Source organism: Gopherus flavomarginatus, chromosome 1 (genome assembly GCF_025201925.1).
Source record: "Gopherus flavomarginatus isolate rGopFla2 chromosome 1, rGopFla2.mat.asm, whole genome shotgun sequence".
Classification (NCBI taxonomy): domain Eukaryota; kingdom Metazoa; phylum Chordata; order Testudines; family Testudinidae; genus Gopherus; species Gopherus flavomarginatus.
The window spans coordinates 313,228,921-313,238,933 of record NC_066617.1 but is presented as its reverse complement, the minus strand read 5'-3'; positions in this window follow the sequence as shown (position 1 = coordinate 313,238,933).

Sequence of the window (10,013 nt, the reverse complement as noted above, 5' to 3'; positions counted from 1 at the left end):
TGAAGCCGTGGGACCAGCGGACCCTCCACAGGCATGCCGCCCTCGTGCCAACCAGCAGAGCGCCCCCCGCGGCTTGCCGCCCCAAGCACGCTCTTGGCGTGCTCGTGCCTGGAGCCGCCCCGATGAGTAGCTGCTCCACTAGCAATATCTATGAAGTCAATGGGACCACTCGTGTCAGTAACAGCTCACCAGTGGGAGCCAGGAGTTCACAATCTCTTCCTAAATTAACATTTAGATAATATGTTGACATCTGCAGGTGGAAGGGCTAATTATTTTATTGTATTTTTAATCTTCTATTGTACAAGTGGAAGAATCTCCTGGGGTTTATTCTTCCATCACCGTGTCTGGAATTCAAGCCAGATTCTTCTCACAACATTGGTTTAACGGCATTGTAACTGTATTGAATTCAATAGTGCTGCTTCTCACTTACACCAGTGTAAGAAGAGAATTCTTCCACCAGGAAGAATTACTTGCATAAATACCTGAAGCAGTGATGGAGAGTGGACTCTCGTAACTAGCCGTCAGACTAAAAAGAACTGGATATCTTTTAATCAAAGGCTATCATTAGAAATGATCTAGTACTATTTTTCTTCTTTTCTTTTGTTTTACAGTCAGAAATTGGCATAGTGAGCCATCCAATTAACAGCATGCCTTTAATTGTATGTAATTTCAATTCCTTCTGTTACTTTTATCCCTGTTTATAGGAAATGGATGTCCCCATTTGATTGCATCCATTTCTTGAAGTAAATTTCTAATTGATCTTTAGATTGTTATTGGAAGTCCCGTAGTGACCTTCAGGCTGACAGTGAAAGGCCTTATTTCTTAATTAGTTTATTCAAATTTTTTTTTAGCTATTTGGTTAATTTCACTTGAAGCAGGATATAGCTCTGTTTAAATGGGCTAGGCTTTGAAATCAATTGTGTTTGTAACAGAGCAGGCTGAACTCCACCTTTTGCAGCAAATAGTTCTCTTTTCTCTCTCTGCTGTCTCATGTCTAAAATGCTGACTCAGACCCAAGTTTTCTGTTGATTTTAGATGTCTGGCTCCCAGGACTGAGTGTGCTTTCTGTTAGTCTTGACGATGTGGGCTGAAAGTTTTTCAAGTTCAAATGAACATCTTGATTTCTCTGAGGGTGTAAAATTAACAAGAAGGAGCAATGAGAGACCAGCAGCTTGTTTTTTTAATAGACGCGGTCCTGCTTTTGAACATACGAACAGCCATACTGGGTCAGAGCAAAGGTCCATCTAGCCCAGTATCCTGTTTGCCGACAGTGGGCAATGCCAGGTGCCTCAGAGAGAATTAACAGAACAGGTAATCATCAAGTGATCCATCCCCAGGATCAGCACCTCATACAGGAGTGAGAGTAAGCCAGTATGGTTTGGCATAGTGTACCGGTAAGAGACGCTGTCTGTACCGGCAGGGCCGCTGAGGGGTGGGGTGGTGCGGTGCGGTGCAAAAGGGGCAGCTGCCCATAGGCCCGGTGATTTAAAAGGGTCTGGGGTTCCCAGCAGTGTCCAGAGCCTTGGGTCCTTTAATTCGCTGCCGGAGCCCTGGGTGGCGCAGGCCAGGCAGCGCTGAAGGGCTGGCTGGGGGAGTCTGACCCTAGCCCCTTCTGCTTGAGGCCCCGCCCCTTCTGGGGACCCAAAGCCACCTGCACCACCTTGCCCACGACCCCAGCCCTGCATAATGATTGCCAGGTCAGACATTTCCTTTGCAGTCAATGGCCAGCTGATCATTAATTGCCAACCGATGTCTGAGCTGGAGGTCATCATTGCGTAAACGTTCCAATAACACGTTAACTGTAAAGCTCTTCTTTTGAGTGTTAAATTTATCTTAAAGCAAGACAGGAACTGGCTTAAAACATGGGATCCCTGTACTGTTGATGTGTCACAACTGTCAGTTTTCAGCAACCTGAAGGCTTCCAAAATGAGACTCTTCTACTGAGAACCTTTTTCAAACATAATTCTTAGTTTTTGCTCAGTACGTGAGTCTTTCCCCCTGTGCACTTTCATATTGTTGTAGTGAGCAAATTCTTTCCATCTTTGTTACACTGAAGTGCAGTTGGTTTGATGGGCAGCCAATTGCTTGGCTCATAATTGCACTCCTGGGTTCAGCCCTGGATTTATACTCCAGCGACTGGATCAGGAGGAGAAAAATGAACTGCAGAGTATATAAATTGATTCTCTAGAGCAATGGTTTTCAACCTTTTTTTTTCCTTTCCATTTGTGGACCACTAATAATTTTCAGATGGAGGTGCAACTCCCTTTGGAAATCTTAGACATAATCTGTGGACCCCCAGGCGTCCACTGACCACAGGTTGAAAACCACTGCTCTACAATGGTGTCTGCTAACCTGGGCCAGATGAGCAACTGAATGGTGCTCATGTGGGATCTGTTCACCTTCCCAGAGAGGAGGAGGAGGAGGAGGAATATCAGACAGCATTCTGAATAGAAACCAATGAAGAAAGAAAGCTAATTAGAAACAGAGAAAAACTGGTGGTAGTGGAAAGCTACAAGAGAACTTTTTGAAGCACATAAAATACAAGTTGCTGTAAGTGAATTTTACTCTGCACAGGAAAGAGTAAATGTTAAAGCAAGCTTGATAATGCTCTGTTAAAATGTGCTCCATGTAGATTGGGAAGCACTGTTCGGTGGTGGCTTTGACCCAGATTTTTAAAGGTACTTTGGTGCCAAAAGATGCAGGCAGGCACCTAGAGATGCCCAACTTTCATTAGAAATCAGTGGGAGTTAGGCACCTAAATGCTTTTAAAAATCCCATAGGTGCCTAACTCCCAGTGATTTCAAATGGAAGTTAGGTACTTAGATGCCTAGTGGAATTTTTAAAAGCACCTATCTGCTGTAGGAGCCTAAATATCCCTTAAATGCTGTCCTTCTGTTCCTTCTTGGTTCAGCTTAAAAAAAAAACTATCTAGTCACTAAAGAAAACTGGTAAACATTGGGGGGCCTGCTCCTGCATCCATTGAAGTCAACAGAATATATATAAGTCTCAGAGACTTCATTAGGAGCAGCATCAGGCCCTATGTTCCTTTGGGAATTTATTACTGGGAAAAAAAGCAGCACTCAACTGCATTTTTTCCTAATTTAGTGTTTAGTGGGGCTGAGCCAGTGAAAGGAGCAGCACGCAAGGTAATGAATGTAGGCTGCCCAGAACATTGTCTTTACTGACAAGTGCTTTGGAAAGAATTTGTCTCACCCTTGCATTTCCAGCCCACTTAGTACCTCTGATTCTGGTGCAGGAAGAAAACAAGCAGAAAGAGCACTTCAGCGCAGAATGCATGTATGCAATGGCTGCTGTGAGAGACCCAGGGGTGTCTAAAGTCTGAAGAAGCTAGTCCTTGTGGGAACCACCCTCTGTGATCTGAGTTCAGAAGGGGGACAAGAGCCTTTGTTTTGTTGTGTGTGTGAAACAGCATGCACTGGCAATCAAGAGCCACAGAACCCGAGTTCTGCCCAGGTGGGGGAATTGTAGCCCTCTCAAGTGGAAGCCAAGGGCAGTGTGATGGTTCCCTGAAGTACAAACAGCGCTGTTTTCGGAGCTGTGTTTGCTCTGCTGTCTTTGATGGCTCGTATTTGGAAAGCTGCCATTTTGTAGATGCGAACTAAAGGAGCTGCTTGGCTGCAGGCCAGCAACCCAACTGCCTAATTGATCAATGAAAACTTTCAGGAACATGGAAAGTTTGCTAGAAAGCAAGTCTGTCTTGTAACCAGACCACCCTGTTTTTTTCCCTACGTACATTGGAATATCTGAGTAAAAGTAGGATTATGTGGAATATCTGGGTAGAATTAGGACTATGTAGAACATATATACATTATACAGAGAGACGCACTTAACTCTTCAAGATGTGCCCATGATGAAATGGACAAAATGAAATTTTTATGGGGACTCTATCATCCCTCACCCCACTGCCTTTTAGTTTGCATTTACCCTCACCCTTTGGCTCACCTCTCCTTCTAGATTCAAACTCCTTTGACTTTTAATGAAATTCTGGCCCCAGTGAAGGCAATGGCAAAATTCCTATTGACTTCATTAGGGTCATTTCACCTTTTGTCTTTTATTCACTTTGTAAGCCAGATCTGGCCCTCATGGAGCACCATAAAATAGGTAAAGAGTAATTAATTTTCTAGCTGTATCTGCCTGGGGTGCATCTCTCTGCTCAGGCAAGTTGAGGGAAAGATCTTTAGGATCAGCAGATCTTTAGGATCTGGACATATGTATGGGAAGTAACCAAAGCCATGTGCAGGAATATGGGTCCAGATTCATCCTTGAGATAACTCCAGGAAAGTCAGTGCATTGTTCTAAACTCTGGAAACCTCCAGGCTCACATGAGTACATCACCACCACCTGTCAGGACACTGTCTTGTTCACGATAGGCCTCTGTCACTGGATGAGAGCTTTCTTTTCTAGATTATTCTCCTATAAAAATACAAAAATCTTATCCAACAACAATTGTAATGAGGTCACTATGGAGCCAGGGCCCTGTGTTCACTCATTTCTTGGCCCTGGATTTAGGTACAGAATCCACCTCTTGCAAGAGAACTGTGCTCAAGAGTCTAACCTTTCATTAAAAAAATTCTATGAACCATATGCCATTTGATGAATTGATGTCTGCCGGAGTCTGCAACCAGCCTGAAATGAGAACTCTTAGAAAGATGTGCACTATCCCATTCATCTCAGTGTGTGGGGTCTGCTTTGAAAAATAATGACAATTTAATGTCAACAGCATTAGCTGTTTCACTGCTGATCATTTTAGCAGAAACAGCCAGCTAACATACATACTCTACAATTTCAAAGCCCCAACTATTCACTACTTATTTGCCAAAACATCCAGCTTTCTCCTTAAGAACTTTCACTGGACTTTTGCATTTTCTGTACCAAATTCTGCAGCACATTGAACATTAGAAATGTTGGACAGCATGAATTCAATTAAATGTAATATCAAATTAATAACACAGGTAATACTGTATTGATTATATTATTCATGTTAATGTTTAATTCAATAAAACCTTAATTTTTTAATGCACTTGATGCTGCTGAGGAATTTCCAATCTGCTTTCCTGGAGTTTCACAGAATCCAGGCTCCTTGCCACAGTATTCTTGAGGCCTTGTATATTATGGTGGTCACTGAGGTTCTGTTACTGTCTGAGTCACAATCAATAGCAAAAAAGCAATTTCAGAAAAAGAACAAAGAGTGTGATTCACTTTCCATGTTCATTCAATCCTCAACATTCTCTGAGGAAGGAAAAATACCCAAAGTATATGATTAGGTTTCTGTTGACTTCCAAATATATCATCTTAGTAGGGTAAGGACTCAGTTCTGTAATCCTTATTCTTGAAAGTAGCTGTTACTCATGTGAGTAGTGCCATTGATTTCAGTGCAACTATGGCACCACTCCTAATCCCACTGAAATCAATTGCAAAACTTTCAAAAACTTAAACGGTGCATGTAAAGGTTGTCAGTTAATGTTTTTCAGGAGACCAAATAAGATTGCAGAATCAGTTTACCAATTGTTTTGAGACTCTGTAATAATATTACATACAAAAAACCCCAACAATGTTAAAGGAATGGTAAGTTTACAAAAGTTAGGAAACATCAGAATTAAGGCTGCCTGTGCCCCCTTTGTGTATGTGTTATGATACAGTCTTTAATTATACGATCACCTACTATTTTTTCCACACGACCTCTGCCTTACTGTGCACAGGATGGAAAGTGCTCATTTAATGAGCAGCTATTCAACATTTTGATTTCTCCTCATTGTTCAATGTGTGACCCTAGGCGTATTTATTGTGTGCTATTCAAACCCTGCTCTGCAGATAGCATTATTGATTTCCTCATGGGCTATTCTATGGTGCTTATCGCTGGAGTAGTTGAGAGCTTCACAAATACTGATTTATGTTCATAACACTCCTGTGAGGTGAGGGGATATTATTATCCCCATTGTACATACAGGGAACTGAAGCACAGAGAGATTAAGGTGAAAAGTATCCACTAATTTTGGGTGCTCAATTTGAAACTCCTGGGATCTGATTTTTTTTTTCTATGTACTTAGCGTTATATAGCATTTTACAAGTCCAAAGCACAACTCCTCTTGACTGCAGTTGCCGCTGTGAGTGCTCAGCACTTCTGCAAATCAGGCCTAGTATCTCAGGTTGGGCACTCAGAAAATGAGGAACACCTGATTAGTGATCCCCTGGGAAAAGTTTTGTTTAAGCAATTTCCTTAGCATCACATAAGAACTTTGTGGCAGAATCAGGGATAAATCCAGTTCCTCAGGGCAGCATTGAACTGCCTTAACAATTAGCCCACCTATTCTTTTCCTGTAATCCCCTGCCCCATTCACTACACATCTTCCAACTTCCGCCTTCCCCCCCACAAAGAAAAAGAAAAAAGGGCCCTACAGACAATAGTCCACTTCATTACACAACTCTGCTTTATCCCCAGAGCATGGTCCACCCCAGAAAAAACATAGTGTATGATGACCATGTAACTACAGACTGTCATAATGCATGCGCACAAGGGGGCCTCTCCATAGAAGTCTCAGTCTTTCTCCACTCCTCCTCCCTGAGTACCTCATCCCAGACTCTTCTTCAGGTTCCTTGCCCAGCCAGTGCCAATTTTCCCCCAACTTGGCTCCTTTCCCCAACCTATGTCTTCCATCTCCCGGTCTGGCTCTTGACCTCTCTGCATTTAAGCCAGGAAGCTTCCTCCTCCTGCACACTGCCTGGGTACCAGCAGAGGGAGCATTGGAAGAACAGGAAAGAGTGTTTCCCTGCTCTCAGTTTCCATTCCTGGCACCACCGTGGTCCCTGACAGCCAAGAGGAACAATTGCAAGGAAAGTCCTGCTCAGCCCCTGCAGCCCTGGGTTGGACTGTGCTCATACACATGGAAGCTTCAGAGAATTTAGCTGCCAAACTCTAACAAATCTCTACTGAGCATGTGCAAACTAAAGTTTTTCAAAGGTTTAGAACGTAGCAAAAAGGGGGTGTTTTTTCAGGGAAACAGCAAAACGCTGTCTACAGGGCAACACTCTCAGCCAATGTTAAGTCCTTGCTCTGGAGCTTCTCAGTTAAATATCTGAAAGAATATTTTTAACATGCAAAATAATGTATTTTCCCGTCATTACATTTTTGGAAAAAGTTCCACTGTTTTTGCTAAAACTTTAAAAAAAATAAAAAATTTTTAGCCTGAGGCAGACGCCCAGCTTGGAAAATGACAGCCCAAATGGTTAGATCTGGGTAATGTTACAAACAACTGAAAACAGGGTCTTATACTGGGAAGTGTTTGGCAACCTTAACTATGAACAAACAGATTGAGATCTGACCTTGATATTGCCTGGTGTTACTCTATTGACTTCACTGGAGTTACTCCTGATTACACCAGTGTAAATGAGAACAGAATCTGGCTCATTTTATCTTTCCACATGAATATTTTTTTCTCCCAAATGTCCAAACAACTCCTGTTTCTGGCCACTAATAATGTAGCTACTGAAACCTGTCTCATAAACATGTAGTCCTGGGATTATAGTACTGCATGCTTCTCAAGACAGGGAATTTGCTGTGAAAAGTAATATGGGCCTAGGAAACAGAATAGAGATCTGGAATCAAGGACTTCTAAGCAGCCTGTATTTGAAGGCATCTGATCTTTACCAAATGATCCTCTTCATTTTGAACTGTGATGTAGGGCCTGGATTACCATCCTGATGTGTAGGTGTGACACTGTACCTGGGGAGAACATCCTGCACCCCCATGTTCATCCTTATAATATGATTGTGTGGTATCCAATGCAAAGTTTGCCAAGTCTGGTGTCTTTGGAAGGCTCATGATGCACTGAGCATTGTTGTTATAGTAATGTTATAGGTTGTAATTTCATGTTATCATAACCTTAGTCCCAGATTTGGACCTTAGCGTCCAAAATATGGGGGTTAGCATGAAAACCTCCAAGCTTAGTTACCAACTTGGACCTGGTACTTGCTGCCACCACCCAAAAAATTAGAGTGTTTTGGGGCACTCTGGTCCCCCCTGAAAAACCTTCCCTGGGGACCCCAAGACCCAAATCCCTTGAGTCTCACAACAAAGGGAAATAATCCTTTTTCCCTTCCCCCCTCCAGGTGCTCCTGGAGAGATACACAGACACAAGCTCTGTGAATCCAAACAGAGTGACTCCCCTCTCCGTTCCCAGTCCTGGAAACCAAAAGCACTTTCCTCTTCACCCAGAGGGAATGCAAAATCAGGCTAGCAAATTCAACACACACAGATCTCCCCCTGATTTCTTCCTCCCACCAATTCCCTGGTGAGTATAGACTCAATTTCCCTGAAATTTCCCAGAAAAGAAAACTCCAACAGGTCTTAAAAGAAAGCTTTATATAAAAAAGAAAGAAAAAATACATACAAATGGTCTCTCTGTATTAAGGTGACAAAATACAGGGTCGATTGCTTAAAAGAATATTGAATAAACAGCCTTATTCAAAAAGAATACAAATCAAAGCACTCCAGCACTTATATTCATGCAAATACCAAAGAAAAGAAACCATATAACTTACTATCTGATCTCTTTGTCCTTACACTTAGAAACAGAAGATTAGAAAACAGAAACTACTTCTCCAAAGCTCAGAGAAAGCAGGCAGACAGACAACAAAGACTCAGACACAAACTTCCCTCCACCCAGAGTTGAAAAAATCCGGTTTCCTGATTGGTCCTCTGGTCAGGTGCTTCAGGTGAAAGAGACATTAACCCTTAGCTATCTGTTTATGACACATGTAATAGTTATGAGGCTGAAAATGTGTCCTCATGGCTTAAAACAAGCCCAGGCAAAACTGTCCAGGAGCAAAAGGGCAGTTCACACCTCATCAGAGCACCCAGCCTCACAAGAACAAAGGACACTGGCCTAGGCAGCAATAAAGGATCTGTTGGACTCTCGAGTGAGTCACCCCCCTTCCCTTGGTCAGTTTGGGACTAAGAAGAGGTAATGCTCACCTGACTGGGGGGGGGGGGGGCAAAGCCATGAGGGAAGAACAAACATGATAAAAGGGAGAGACGTTTGCCATGCTCTCTCTCTTCCACCTCCATCTACAGACACTGCCATCAAGTGACTGTAGCGCTGATCAAAAGGGAGAGCCTGGTTGAAGGGCAACCAGCCAGCCTATGGTGAGAAGCATCTAAGTTTATAAGGGCACTGAAAGTGTTAAGAGCAGCTTAGAATGTGTTTTGCTTTTATTTCATTTGACCAAATCTGACTTGTGCTTTGACTTATAATCATTTAAAATCTCTCTCTTGTATTAATAAACTTGTTTGTTTATTCTAACTGAAGCAGTGCATTTGGTTTGAAGTGTGTCAGAGACTCCCCTGGGGATAACAAGCCTGGTACATATCAATTTCTTTGTTAAATTGATGAACTCATATAAGCTTGCAGCATCCAGCGGGCATAACTGGACACTGCAAGACGGAGGTTCCTAGGGTTGTGTCTGGGACCGGAGATTCTGGCTAGTGTCGTTCAGTTGCACAATCCAAGCAGCAGCTGGCCAAAAGTGCTCTCATGTAGCTGGGAGCAGCTTACATGCTAGAGGCTGTGTGTGAACAGTCCAGGAGTGGGGGTTCTCACACAGAGCAGGGTAAGGCTGGCTCCCAGAGTCGAGGATTGGAGTGATCTAGCAGATCACTGGTCCAGATAACACCAGGGGAACGTCACAGTGTGTCTGACCCTCAGTTAAGGATAATGGTATTTTGAATACCAGGATGTGGAATGTAGCCTGTTTACAGCATACATCCTCTGCTACCAATCTTGCTTACAAGTATAACTAATTTTGACAGCATGGAGCAGCAGAAAGAGGGTGAGAAATTGTACAGATTGAAAGTAAATGCTTATCTTTTTCTGGTAATAACTACATATCCAACCAAAGGGCCTGGTTGGGGAAGGTGCTGATTGTCTCCTGCAAGAGCAAAGTGGTCTCAATTTCAAACAAACTGTTGAACATGACCTCAGTGGAAAGTGTGGGTG